This window comes from Pseudorasbora parva, chromosome 2, assembly GCF_024679245.1.
Source record: "Pseudorasbora parva isolate DD20220531a chromosome 2, ASM2467924v1, whole genome shotgun sequence".
Lineage (NCBI taxonomy): Eukaryota > Metazoa > Chordata > Actinopteri > Cypriniformes > Gobionidae > Pseudorasbora > Pseudorasbora parva.
Genome location: NC_090173.1, coordinates 33,522,066 through 33,534,077, shown reverse-complemented (window position 1 = coordinate 33,534,077; position 12,012 = coordinate 33,522,066). Strand labels below are relative to the sequence as shown.

Genomic DNA, 12,012 nt, shown 5'->3' with positions numbered 1-12,012 from the left:
ATTTTTCCATGAAGTGAAAGATGACTGAGGATCTCATTCTGCCTTGCATTGCTTTTTTTGTTCCACAAAGCAAAGAAAATTATTCAGGTCAGAGAATGACAAAAAAATATATATTTATATTTTACTTTTTATTTTTGTTTAACTATCCCTACATTCCTTTTTTTTTTAGATTACAAATTTCTTTCATTATATTAGAATAATAATTCTTCAAGTTAATACAGTTACTAGAACAACATTTAATGGGTTTGTTTTGCTCCACTGAATTTAAGTGATTTCCCCCTCATTTTCATAGCAATAGAATGCAGCAGTCAAGTTACAGAATTAAATAAAAAATCCCATACATTTTATCCATAGCAGAATTGATTGAAGGTAATCTAGCACTCGGAAAGCGTTCCACCCATAGGGGCAGCCATTGCTAACCAAGCCATCACCTGCTGTTAGCATCCCATTGACTCCCATTCATTTTTTTTTATTCACTTTCATATTTAAATGAAAAAGAGAAAATATTTAAACAACGTGATTCAGATTTCACTTTCCACAACTACTAGAAGACCTACAGCTGTCAGACAGGAGGCTCACGTCACATCTACGTCGTCAAGCTCAGTCTGAGCCTGTGCAGTTCGCTCAGCCATCAGGAAGTGAGTGCCTCTAATTGACCTCATTTTCCGCCGTTGACGTTTATGGGAACGCTCTGTCCATTTCTTTTACTGTCTATGATCAGATCTCTTTAGCTCCACCCACACCAATGAAGTGCTGTCCTTGCTATGCTCTCAAACTAGGCTAGGCTACTTAAATATTTATTATGATGTATGTATATTTTGCAATAAATTGAAAGCAAAGAAGACGGAAAAAAAATAAATTATATATATAATACACATACATATATATAGGGCTGGGATAAGCGATTATTTTTTTAGATGCATCGATTAATCTAACGATTAATTTTTCCTGCCCGATTCGATTATCTCCCCATTAATTGCCTAATAGCAATTTATACATGTTGATTTTATTATTTGAATGAGAAAAAAAAAATCCTTAACATTGCAATATATGTTTATTGCTCTTAAAATTCCAAAGTAAAAGATGCAAGAGCAATGCATTCAATAAAACCTTGAAAACATAAAGTACACACACACACACACACACACACACACACAAATAAATAAGTATAAACCAACACCAAAGATACACAATATATGATTTTTCTATTAATGCAACTCAGCCTACAGGCTATGCACATCGATTAAAAATCAACTTGTTGGCTAATCAAATCCGGGGACACACTACAAGCGTGCCGTGAGCGTCTTGGCTGCGTGGCGTGTCCGTTTTTGTTTCGGCTCCCATGTTAACAGGTTGGAGTTTGTACACTGCCTGCGTGACGCGCGGAAAACGCGTGCATGCAAGAAATAGAAGAGCGCCTATTTTTCACACGACACGTGAGCGTGTTGGGAGCGTCTCCAGGCAAAATAGAATAGGAAAAGATGTTTATATATCATTTTGTCACAAATATTAATAAATGACATTTTCATGTTTGAAAGACTATAGGTTAACATAAATGCAGATATAGGCCTAATTGTAATAATAAAAAATGACAATTATCGATTTTGAAATTATTGCAACTGTCAATACAGAACGAAATATTCTGTAGCCTATTTTGCCGGCAATACCATAGATATGTGGTCAATAGGCTACTGCCGACGTTGTCTTTACTGTATCAGTAGGCTATTTATGTTTAACATTAAGTATAGGGCTTCAATCGTGTTGCTACCATAGATATATATATATATATATATATATATATATATATATATATATATATATATATATATTAATTACATAATGTACTTTATTATGTATATCTATGGGTGCTACTACTCTCTGGCGCCACCATCTTTGTTTTGGGACTGACGAATCGACACGCATCTTTTGCGTCAATGTGTTTTTTGACGTATTTTAACGTCTTGTCATCGATGACATAGACGCGTTGTCCCAGCCCTACATACATACATGTACGATTACATTCGACACATGGTACAATTATTGTGACTCTTCCGTTTATCTTGTACATGCGCTTTTTTATTTTACATGGACGCACTTTTCGGACATACATTTCTTGAAACAGGTGGTGGGAGAGGTTTAGATATTAGGCTTATTATTATTAAAATAAACAAACGGGTCGGGTAAAGCTGACACAAGTATATTAAAGCAAAACAGAGCATATCTTAGTTCTGTGAAACTTTGCAAACTTTGCGTCCATTTTCCAGGCATTCTCGCTTTTTAAGTCTCCAACACTGGAAAGCTTTCATTTTAATGCAGGTCTTAACTCTTGCCTGATAACCCTTATTTTATATTCCCTAGCCTAGACCTTCTTCCTTTTGTATTTTCCCTGTCATCTCTCAAGTCGTTCTGCTAACGTCTTGTCCTGTGAGCTCTCTTCCCTCCCCCATCAGGAGTGTATACGCCCCGTACTACTGATAGTGTGTGGTGCTTGGTCTGATCCACTTTTCAACAGCATTTTTCAAAAATCGCTTACTGCACCTTAAAATACACTCTTGTTTACTCAAAGTCTTTTAACTTTGTCCGATTTTTGCTTCAAATAAAATGTTGTAATTCAAATCTTAGCTGGTTGGTTTTGGTTCATAGCTTATTATAACTCTTAAACAGTGGGCTGCTGCAGTTTGCAAGGTTTGAAAGAATGAATGTGCTGGTAATGTACGGTAGTCTTCATATTGATTTGAGCAACTTTGGTAAGTGCTAACAAAGAATCCTTTGTCTGCTTGAAGTTTTGGAATCGTCTTTAAAACTGGCACTCCCTTGACATACGTATAGTGTGGCTGTAAGGTATGGCTCTGTTTGTCTACTGTGGTTCACACCCTCTTTAAGCACAGTGTAGGTTAGGATATCCTGCAGAGATCAGCAGCTTGTGACTCCCAGGAGCCGGGTCTTCTGAGTCTGACGGCCTCTGAGTGCATTATGTGTCCAGCTGTGATGGAAAAGTACCCCAGTATGAACAGAGAAAGATCCCCTATCTCTCAGCAGCCCCACCTCCATCTTTCCTTCCTCCAGCTTCTTCTAGTCACAACACACCATGAGTCATGTCACACTGCCCCTTCCCTCCCTCTGTTCTCCCCTTCTTGCTGTCGTCAGAGAGCTGCCACGTGCCTCATGGCATGAATGGCCTTTGGTTGGCAGGCTTCTCGCTCAATCACTGTCTCTCACACACCATTGCTATTTTGTATCATTGAGTAGTTTTTATGAATAATTTGAATTTGATTGAAAAATTTTCTATTTTCATTTTTAATATTTTAGTAATTTTGCAAATTTTTTGTTTTGTTTGGTTTTATTTTAAATTAAGTTTATTATCATTATTAAGTTTTATTTATGTTAGTACATCAATTTGCATTTAGTACAAAAATGCTTTGTCAACTAGCTAAAATAAAAGACTTGACGCTCGCGCAGCCTCTAGAGGAGAAATCGCAACAAATGCTCACAGAGAGAAACTGTGGTCAACATTCAAAATGTGAAGTATTTATATTTACTAAATATGATACAGTTAAAAAACATCACACAACCAAGAGTGCTGTTTTCCTGAATACCATCTCGACTGAAAATTACACTTTTATATGACAGTTCCATAACAATTATTTAACATTGTCACTTACATTTTAGATGAAATATTGACTGTTTTTGTTCTGTTTCAGCAGCAAAAATACTTCCAAACAAAGATCACAGCAGAACCATAACACATCTCACAGCAACAATGTGTGTCACTGAACAACTCAGTGTTTTAAATGAAGATTCAATAACCTGTTCATAAACAAAGTCTCCTCAATCGTGAATGAATTAGCCATTTGAATGAATTGTTTGAATGAATGACTCTGTAGCCCTATTCGGACTGGATTAGTTTAACATGGGGACGTGGGGGTAAAGTAATTATAACCAGAGGTTCTCTGTGATTTTAGTCCCGTCCGAATGTGCAATCTCGGTAGACTTTTACCTTCTGTAAAAAGGTCTGGAAAAATGACCTCGGGTAATACTAATCCCGTTCGAATAGACCTGCTGTAAAAATGTATGGTAAAATTCCGTCATTTCCTGTTTAAAAGTTAAACATGCGCATTTTGCGAACTTGGAGGTGCTTGAAGCATTCGGTTGCGTTGTAGGTGGTGGGACAAATCTGTGGCAAACGTCCAGTATTTTCCGCATATCATTTAAAGCAAAAAGCACTTATTAGAGGCACAACACTTATTTTAGCTCTAGGAAAGTGTCTATTACCAACACAATCCAATCAGAATCGTTAGACTGGACCTAACTGTTTATTAAAACATATATATTGGAGACGGAGTTCAGACTGGCGCTCAGGTTGTGTGTTTGCTCACGTGATAACGGTAACGTCATATGACGTCAAGGAGGTGCGTAAAGCGAGTTACTCCTCCCTCTTCTGCTAGTTTTACTGAGATGTCTTATCCCGTGTGAATCGGCCATTAATATTACAGACGTCCTGAGGTAAAATGACTTTACCCCCATGTCCCCATGTTCATCTAATCCCGTCCGAATAGGGTTTAATGTCAGTAAAGATTACTGAGACTTTTACCTAATGTAAAAGGTCCAGAAAAATGACCTTGGGTAATACTAATCCCGTTTGAATACAGCCACTTTAAAAATGTATGGTAAAATTACGTAATTTGCTGTTTAAAAGTTAAAAAAGCGCATTTTGCGAGCTTGGATGTGCTTGAAGTAGGGCTGCAGCTATCGATTCTTTTTGTAATCGATTAATCTACCACTTAATCAATCGATTAATCGGTTAATAATTACTTTTTCTTTATTAAAGAGCAATAAGAGACAATAAGACGGGTATCTTAAAATTAACATCTAATTTGTTTTCTTTTTAGAAAAATTTAGTTTTATTGCTGAAATTGCATACATTAATAACTGTGAAACTAAACAATTTTAATGCATACAATTGCCATATTATATTAAATACAAATCTATTTTAAATTACTTTAAAAAGGTAAACATGGTTCAATCTAAAACTAAACCTACAACCAATAAATCTAAATAGTAGTAATATAAATAACAATAATGCCAATATAAATAATATAAATATTCTATAAATTCTATATAATATAAATATTCTAATATTCTAGGCCTATAAATATTCTATAAATAATATAAATAACTAAACATTGTATTTATGTTGTGCAACTTAACTTTCATGTTTCAGCTTCAGCTCAGGCATGACATAAGCATGTACTGTCTTATTTACTCCTTTACTGAAGCAAAACATATTGGACAGGTTAACTTGGAAGAAGAGATGTGCGGATCAGCTCTATCGTCACCGAATCAGCTGTTAGAAACAAACCATCCACCCGCACCCGGTAGTCACAACTTCAAATCCTCCGTGTTAAGCGCAATGCTATCGTCACATATTAGCTACACTGAAGAAGGTTGCTAAACAAAACAAAAACACTTATTTACATAAACCAGGGTCGACAACCTATACATCACACAAAGGAATAACCGCTAGAACGTGATCAAACGCGAGATATGTTTAATTCCGTTAAAGTACATCACGCATGCTGATCTTTTGAGCTAATCATTCATCATTGTAACACAGCTTGTTTTAAGTTAGTAGCTATAAATATGATTAAAGTGTGATATTTAAATTACACAAATCAATGAAAGCACGCCGCTCTGAGCTCTGAAAGCACGAGCGCTGCTCATCACACACACACACACGCGCGCGCGCGTTACAGCTTGTTCTGATGTTGCGCCTAGTATTGAGAACATCTAATGGTGCATTTTTTCGAAGATATTATCAAGTAGGATATATAAAGTCTCATTAAAGATTTCACACACATCACAATGACGGTGATCCATGTGCAAAGCTGCAAACTCCATCGAGTTCGTGTGTTTGGAGTTGCTTAATTATCTCCTCAGCTGACGCGTGAACTGCCGCAAATGAAACTTAAATGTTCAGCGTCGGATCCTGAAGCTCAACACGCAGTTTTCTTCATTTAAAAACAGCGATACTAAATGATATTACCAGTGCTGATGTCCGGCCGCTCTCTCTCTCTCTCTCTCGCATTGCGAGTCTTTGATCTCGACATGAGCTGAAAACGAAAGTTAAAGAACGACACGCATTCATTGCGTTTTAGCGTGATATGAGAGTTCTGCGTCTTTATTAAAATCAACATATTAACGATTTCTCTCATCCACCTGCAATGTTTGGGATGTTTACGCACCTGAACCGCGGATATAACCGCAATCCGCTCATACTCCGAGTCCTTACACAAAAAATGTCTTTCTGCAATATGTGTGTGTAGTTAAATGGACTAAGCGAAGCATCGAGGCAGATGATTTTGCCTCGAGGATTTTTTTGATTCTATTAACTCGAGTTACTCGATGAATCGTTGCAGCCCTAGCTTGAAGCATTCGGTTGAGTTGTAGGTGGTGGGACAAATCAGTGGCAAACGTCCACATATTTTGCACTTTTTTTATTTAAAGCAAAAAGAAGATCAAAAGCACTTATTAGAGTGCACAACACTTATTTTAGCTCTAAGAAAGTGTCTATTACCAACACCATCCAATCAAAATCGTTAGACTGGACCTAACTGTTTATTAAAACATATATATTGGAGACACAATATTGTTAGGTGTGTTCGACATCGGCTGCGGCTGGATGCATGCGATCGGCGAGAGTAGCCGAGTGCAGGCGGGGAGGAGCTGCAAACGGAGACGTGAAGTCGGACACTTTCTGCTTCCCGTGGTGACGCTTGAGCTGTGTTTGCAAACTTTATCACAGCTGAAGTTAAATAAATGCAATATTTCTCAAATACACAGATGTTTCAAATGATATTTTCATCCAATACTTTATATACTGCTTAATAAAGCGTCTGTTCGGACAAGATTAAAGGTTCAACATATAAACCACACTATCAATGAAGTGGTGTCAACGGTTTTTATCAGTTTTAGTTTGATAAACATGACAATATAACATCGCGACTACATGAAAAGAGGTTTTACTGCTATAAATAAATGATTTGTGAGAGCATTAGCGTGACATAAGTTTTCAGAATAAACACGAAACGCACGTGATCGCTGTCATACGGCGAATCGGCCAATCGTGGATCAGCTGTGTCGTCATCAGAGCTTGTGCATCCTCCTGCAGTCCCCCTTGAGAATCTGCAGCGGCTGCATCAGCCGCCTGCTCTCGAATCGCTCTCGCGGTACTTTGTTGACATACGTAACAGTCACGTGCCGTCGGCGCTGTCTCAAGTCGGACAAAATTTCTAACCGGCATGCACTGCTTTAAGTCAGCCGCCGATCGGTCTGCGCATCGCTAGGTGAAGTCGAACAAGCCTGTTGTGTGTTTGCTCACGTGATAACAGTAACGTCATACACACATGACGACATGGTTACTGTGGTGCGTAAAGCGAGTAATTCCTCCCACTTCTGCTAGTTTTACTGAGATGTCTTATCCTGTGTGAATTGGCCATTAATATTACAGACATTCTGAGGTAAAATTACTTAACCCCCACGTCCCCATGTTAATCTAATCCCGTCCGAATAGGGCTAATGATTCCCTCATTAAGACTCACCCGCTGCCACCTACTGGTGGTTTAGTTTCATGTTTAAACATACTTTCTTACATTTCTTATTTGTCTATTTTATAAAAGGTAAAAATATCACAAATATGCATATTTAAATATTACAAAGCTGATTAAACACTTGTGAGAATATTGCTTCAGAATAAATTACATCTACAGCAGACACACACAAAAAATTTCTGGACAAGCTAATTTTTACAATGATCTATGTACCTACCTTGACATGGTCAATCCTGCTTTCATTAAACACTGTTATACACCCCCCCGAATACTGGGATTTGTAACCTTCTGTTATAGGATATTGTAAGGTTTCACAGTGTTTCTAGAGTGTCTTCTGGGAGCACTGACTCCTCTCACACACTAATCACTAATGCCGTTTCTTTGGCTGCTCGCCTGTGTCTTTTTGGTTGCTTTGGAATCTGTTGCCATAGGGATGATACTATCGATGGTGTTCACAGCGTGATGAGGAGTGCCATTGTTAGTAAGTGTTTGTTTATGATGGATTCTGCAGTGTTTTCATGACTCTCCTCCAATGAGGCTCTGACACACTGGTCTATTGTACATGAATCTGTATTCATTTGGGTTAAGATAAAGTAAAGAATCTGGGAATCACCTGTGATCCTGAGTTAAAATTTGATAAATAAATCAACTCTGTAGTTAGGACCAGTTTTCTGCAGCTTGGGGAATTCGCAGGCTAAAAAAAATCTTAGTTTTAATGATTTGGAGACTGTTATCCATGCATTCATCTAAACCAGGCTGTACTATTGTAATGCTCTATACACCGTAATTAATTAGTCCTCACTCTCACGTCACAGAATGACGTGGCTCGTTATTTGACATGGATAAAAAATAGAGAACATGTCACACTTAGCGTCGCTGAACCGGTTACCTGCTCAATTTTGAATAAAGTTTTAGCATTTGTATTCAGAGCACTTCATGATCTTGCCCCTATCTATTTCAGATCATCTCCATTCCTACTGTCCTAAGAGAATGCTCAGATCCTCCACCTAGCTGTTATTGACTGTTCCAAAATCATGCCTTAAATCCAAAGGTGACATGGTTTTTTTCAATTCTTGGTTCAAAGCTCTGGAACTCCTTACCTTTCCCCATTAGATCTTCCCCTACACTATCCACATTTAAATCATCTCTTAAAAATATATAATTTTTTTTCTGTCTTACGCTAAATCAGATAACACCTCCAGTTTTAATTAGGTTTTATTTGCATGGTGTATTCATTTTGATATTTCCTTATCTGTTTCTTTTGATAAATATATATTTTTAGTATTTAGCTTTAAAGTATGTTATTTTGAAGCGTAAAGTAGAGACGAGCTGACCATTGCCATCTTGGCAATGCGTCATCTCGTGTGTCGCCCGGATAACAGAAAATGGGCAGAGAGGTGGGATGTTGGTGGAACTTAGGTGACGCAATGACTAACAGACAGCGGATAAATGGCCTTCCACCTGTCACTCAAAATAATCATGTCTTTAATTATGCAGAACTTTAAAGAGTTAGTTCACCCAAAAATGAAATTTATGTCATTATTGACTCACCCTAATGTCGCTCATGCACACTCATAAGCAGGGCCGTACCCAGGATTTTCTAAATACCGAGGTCCAAATATAAATTTTGGAGGGTTTGAAAAAAAAAAATATATTTTTTTTTTTGAAAACCTAGCTAAAGTTGATGTTTGTGATTTACATTATGTAAAGAACATTATTTGAACATATAACCTTGATATATTTAATGTTGAATGAGTAAGATCATGTCAAAGATAGAAATCAATGTGAAAATATAACCAATGAGTGAAATCAAAATGTGATGCTCCTAATCTCAATATTAGATTATGAGAGTTTAGCCTGGATTTCACAGACAAGAATCACATTATGTGTAGCAATTAGGAATTCTATTGTAGGCTATAATGCTTTCTCTATTCTGAGCACAGTGGGCTACCTGCTCTTTCTGTCTTATCGCCATCATCTTCTCTCTTTCTTTTTTCCCCAGTCTCCTTCTCTTGCCCTGTATCTTTTCTCTTGTCAAAGCTGAGCTTTGTTTGAAGCAGTCTTTTCATTTTCGTCTGTATCGGTAAAAACAAAGATGATGGAAATGTAAATTTACTGAAGGCTTCCAAGAAAACCAGGTCAAGACGTTATTAGTTTGCCTCCCTGATTATTAAGTGCTCTTGCGGTGTTGTGATGTCAACCATTAGTCGTTGTTCGAAGCACCGGTTGGTGGTTGTGGCATTTGTCCCGCCTCTCCTCCACTGTGATTGGACATTGATGTTCACCCAAAGTTGAACTGTGGACGCTCAACGCGTAAAAATGGACCTGCTAGCTGTTGGCGCTATTGAAAAGTGCGGCGCATCCATTGGAAACAAATGAAAACATACATCGGACGAGGCAAGAACACCTGTTACACGCCGCCTTAATAGGCTATTATTTTGCAACCTCTATCATGTACACCTCGGAGAATTACCGAGGTCCGGACCTCGGGGACCTCAATGGTGGGTACGGCCCTGCTCATAAGACCTCCGCTCATCTTCAGAACACAGTTTAAGATATTTTATAGGGCTGTGTATTGCCAAGAATATGGCGATACAATACATATCACGATAGAAGGGTTACAATACGATATATTGCGATGTTGTACACATTTTTTTAATGATTTTTTTTAGAAAGATTCATTTAAAAGAATAAAAAAAACAACAAAACATACCAAGTAACTGTTTTATTTCATTAATACAGCATCATTTGTATCACTAATCACTTTTTTATGCAATATAAGTAAAGGGAAATAGTAAGGGGACTGCAGGATTCTTAATGTGTACATGTTTTAAAGGTTGACAGTATAGCAGTTCTAGTGTCTAGTAATAATTCTAGTGTCTTGTGAGGTTTGCTAATGCTGCTAATGCACACACATTCACCTTGTGCTTTTTTGGCTCCACACATCAGTTGCGTTCCGAGATAACACTCCCATGCGGTTGGGTTGTATACAGTCTTTGGTTTATTCGAACGGTTCCCTCCACTCTGCCAATCTCCAGGCTTATACATCCGCTAGGTATGCTGTGCAGCTGCACAGCGTTTTACATGGAACATTATAAGGATAAAATTCACTTGTCTCGAGGAAACATGGGAGTACCCCCTGCGTATGCTATGCAATACGAGTGATTCTCTCGAAAGGGAACTGTGGAGATAACTACCGTTAGGTGAGTCGGCTCTCGGCTGTGTATACGTACCTCTTTTCGCACTGATTAGATAGACAGTTTGAATGTGCTTCTCATAAACTTTCTGTATAAAACATAATTTGGTCCCTTGAATTCTGCAATCTCTCGAGATGCACAGATGTAAGAGGCTGACAATTAGCTGAACATATACTTGTTTAATTAGTGACACTTAGCCTACTTTTTAAAATCTTTATTTGAATTTGGCAAAAAATTTAGTTTAAAGGGGGGGTGAAATGCTGTTTCATGCATACTGAGCTTTTTACACTGTTAAAGACTTGGATTCCCATCCTAAACATAGTCAAAGTTTCAAAAACTAATGTTGGACGTTTGATGGAGTTTTTCTGTGTCAAAAATACTCCTTCCGGTTTCTCACAAGTTTCGGCGAGTTTTTTTTCGAGTATGGGTCTACTTGACGTTAATAGAACGGAAGGTCCTTGTATGGGCCGTACGGGCTCTTCTCCCGGTAGGGTGCGCGTGCGCGTGACTAGAGCACGCCGTAAACAGTCTCTCAGATGCAGATCCAGTCGTCCGTGAACACTTATGTGGCGCCGCGCTCCACTTTATTCCTATGGGTGACGTCGAGCGACTTCAACGCTTCAGCACAGCATTCCGGGAAGGCAGCGCTTTATTTGAACCGATTTGAACGCAGAAATGACGGGAAGCTTCACAACATCGTTTCAGTTGCGTCTCAAAATGGATTTACACGCCACTGCTGTCAGGACTTCACCAAATCATACCAAAGAAGTGTGTTTTTGACGGAGCAGTCCCAGCGATAAAGCTTCGGTCCTGCTTTGGAAGCAGCCGGTGAGTTAACTTAAACTGCTTCAAATGTCTCTGCTTTTGGCTACGGACGCATGAGTAAACATCAGTAAACGACACGATCGCGTGCTTCGTCATTCAAATGCGCTAACGGTTACTCCATTGTTGTTCTATGTATAACGTTACACTAGTCTGATGTGCAAAACCGTTTTGCTTGCTACTTCTAAGGTCTAGTCGCATACAATAGACAATAGTCCATAAACCGAATCATGTCCTCATACACTGCGAGTAAACACACAGAAATGTGGAGAGGCCATTAAATACAGTAACTTACATACCACAGAGACGGACGTCCTGATGTTGCCGTTTCTCCTGTTCAATTTATTTCTCCCTCAGATTTGATTTTGGATCATTATCTGTATTAG

At 38.3% G+C, this 12,012-nt stretch overlaps 1 protein-coding gene across 5 annotated transcripts in view; it reads left to right on the top strand.

The window, feature by feature from the left end:
• sgsm3 (small G protein signaling modulator 3) overlaps positions 1 to 12,012 on the top strand; it is a 30,499-nt gene that overhangs the window by 944 nt on the left and 17,543 nt on the right. Inside the window, exon 1 of one of the 5 annotated variants that reach the window (XM_067417324.1) lies at positions 8,584 to 8,658. The exons of 3 other annotated variants lie outside the window; for them this stretch is intronic. The gene's annotated coding sequence lies outside the window, so the exon portion shown is untranslated. Of the gene's footprint in view, positions 1 to 8,583; positions 8,659 to 12,012 lie in introns of those variants that run through there. One more of the 5 variants, XM_067417338.1, reaches the window with a different exon arrangement.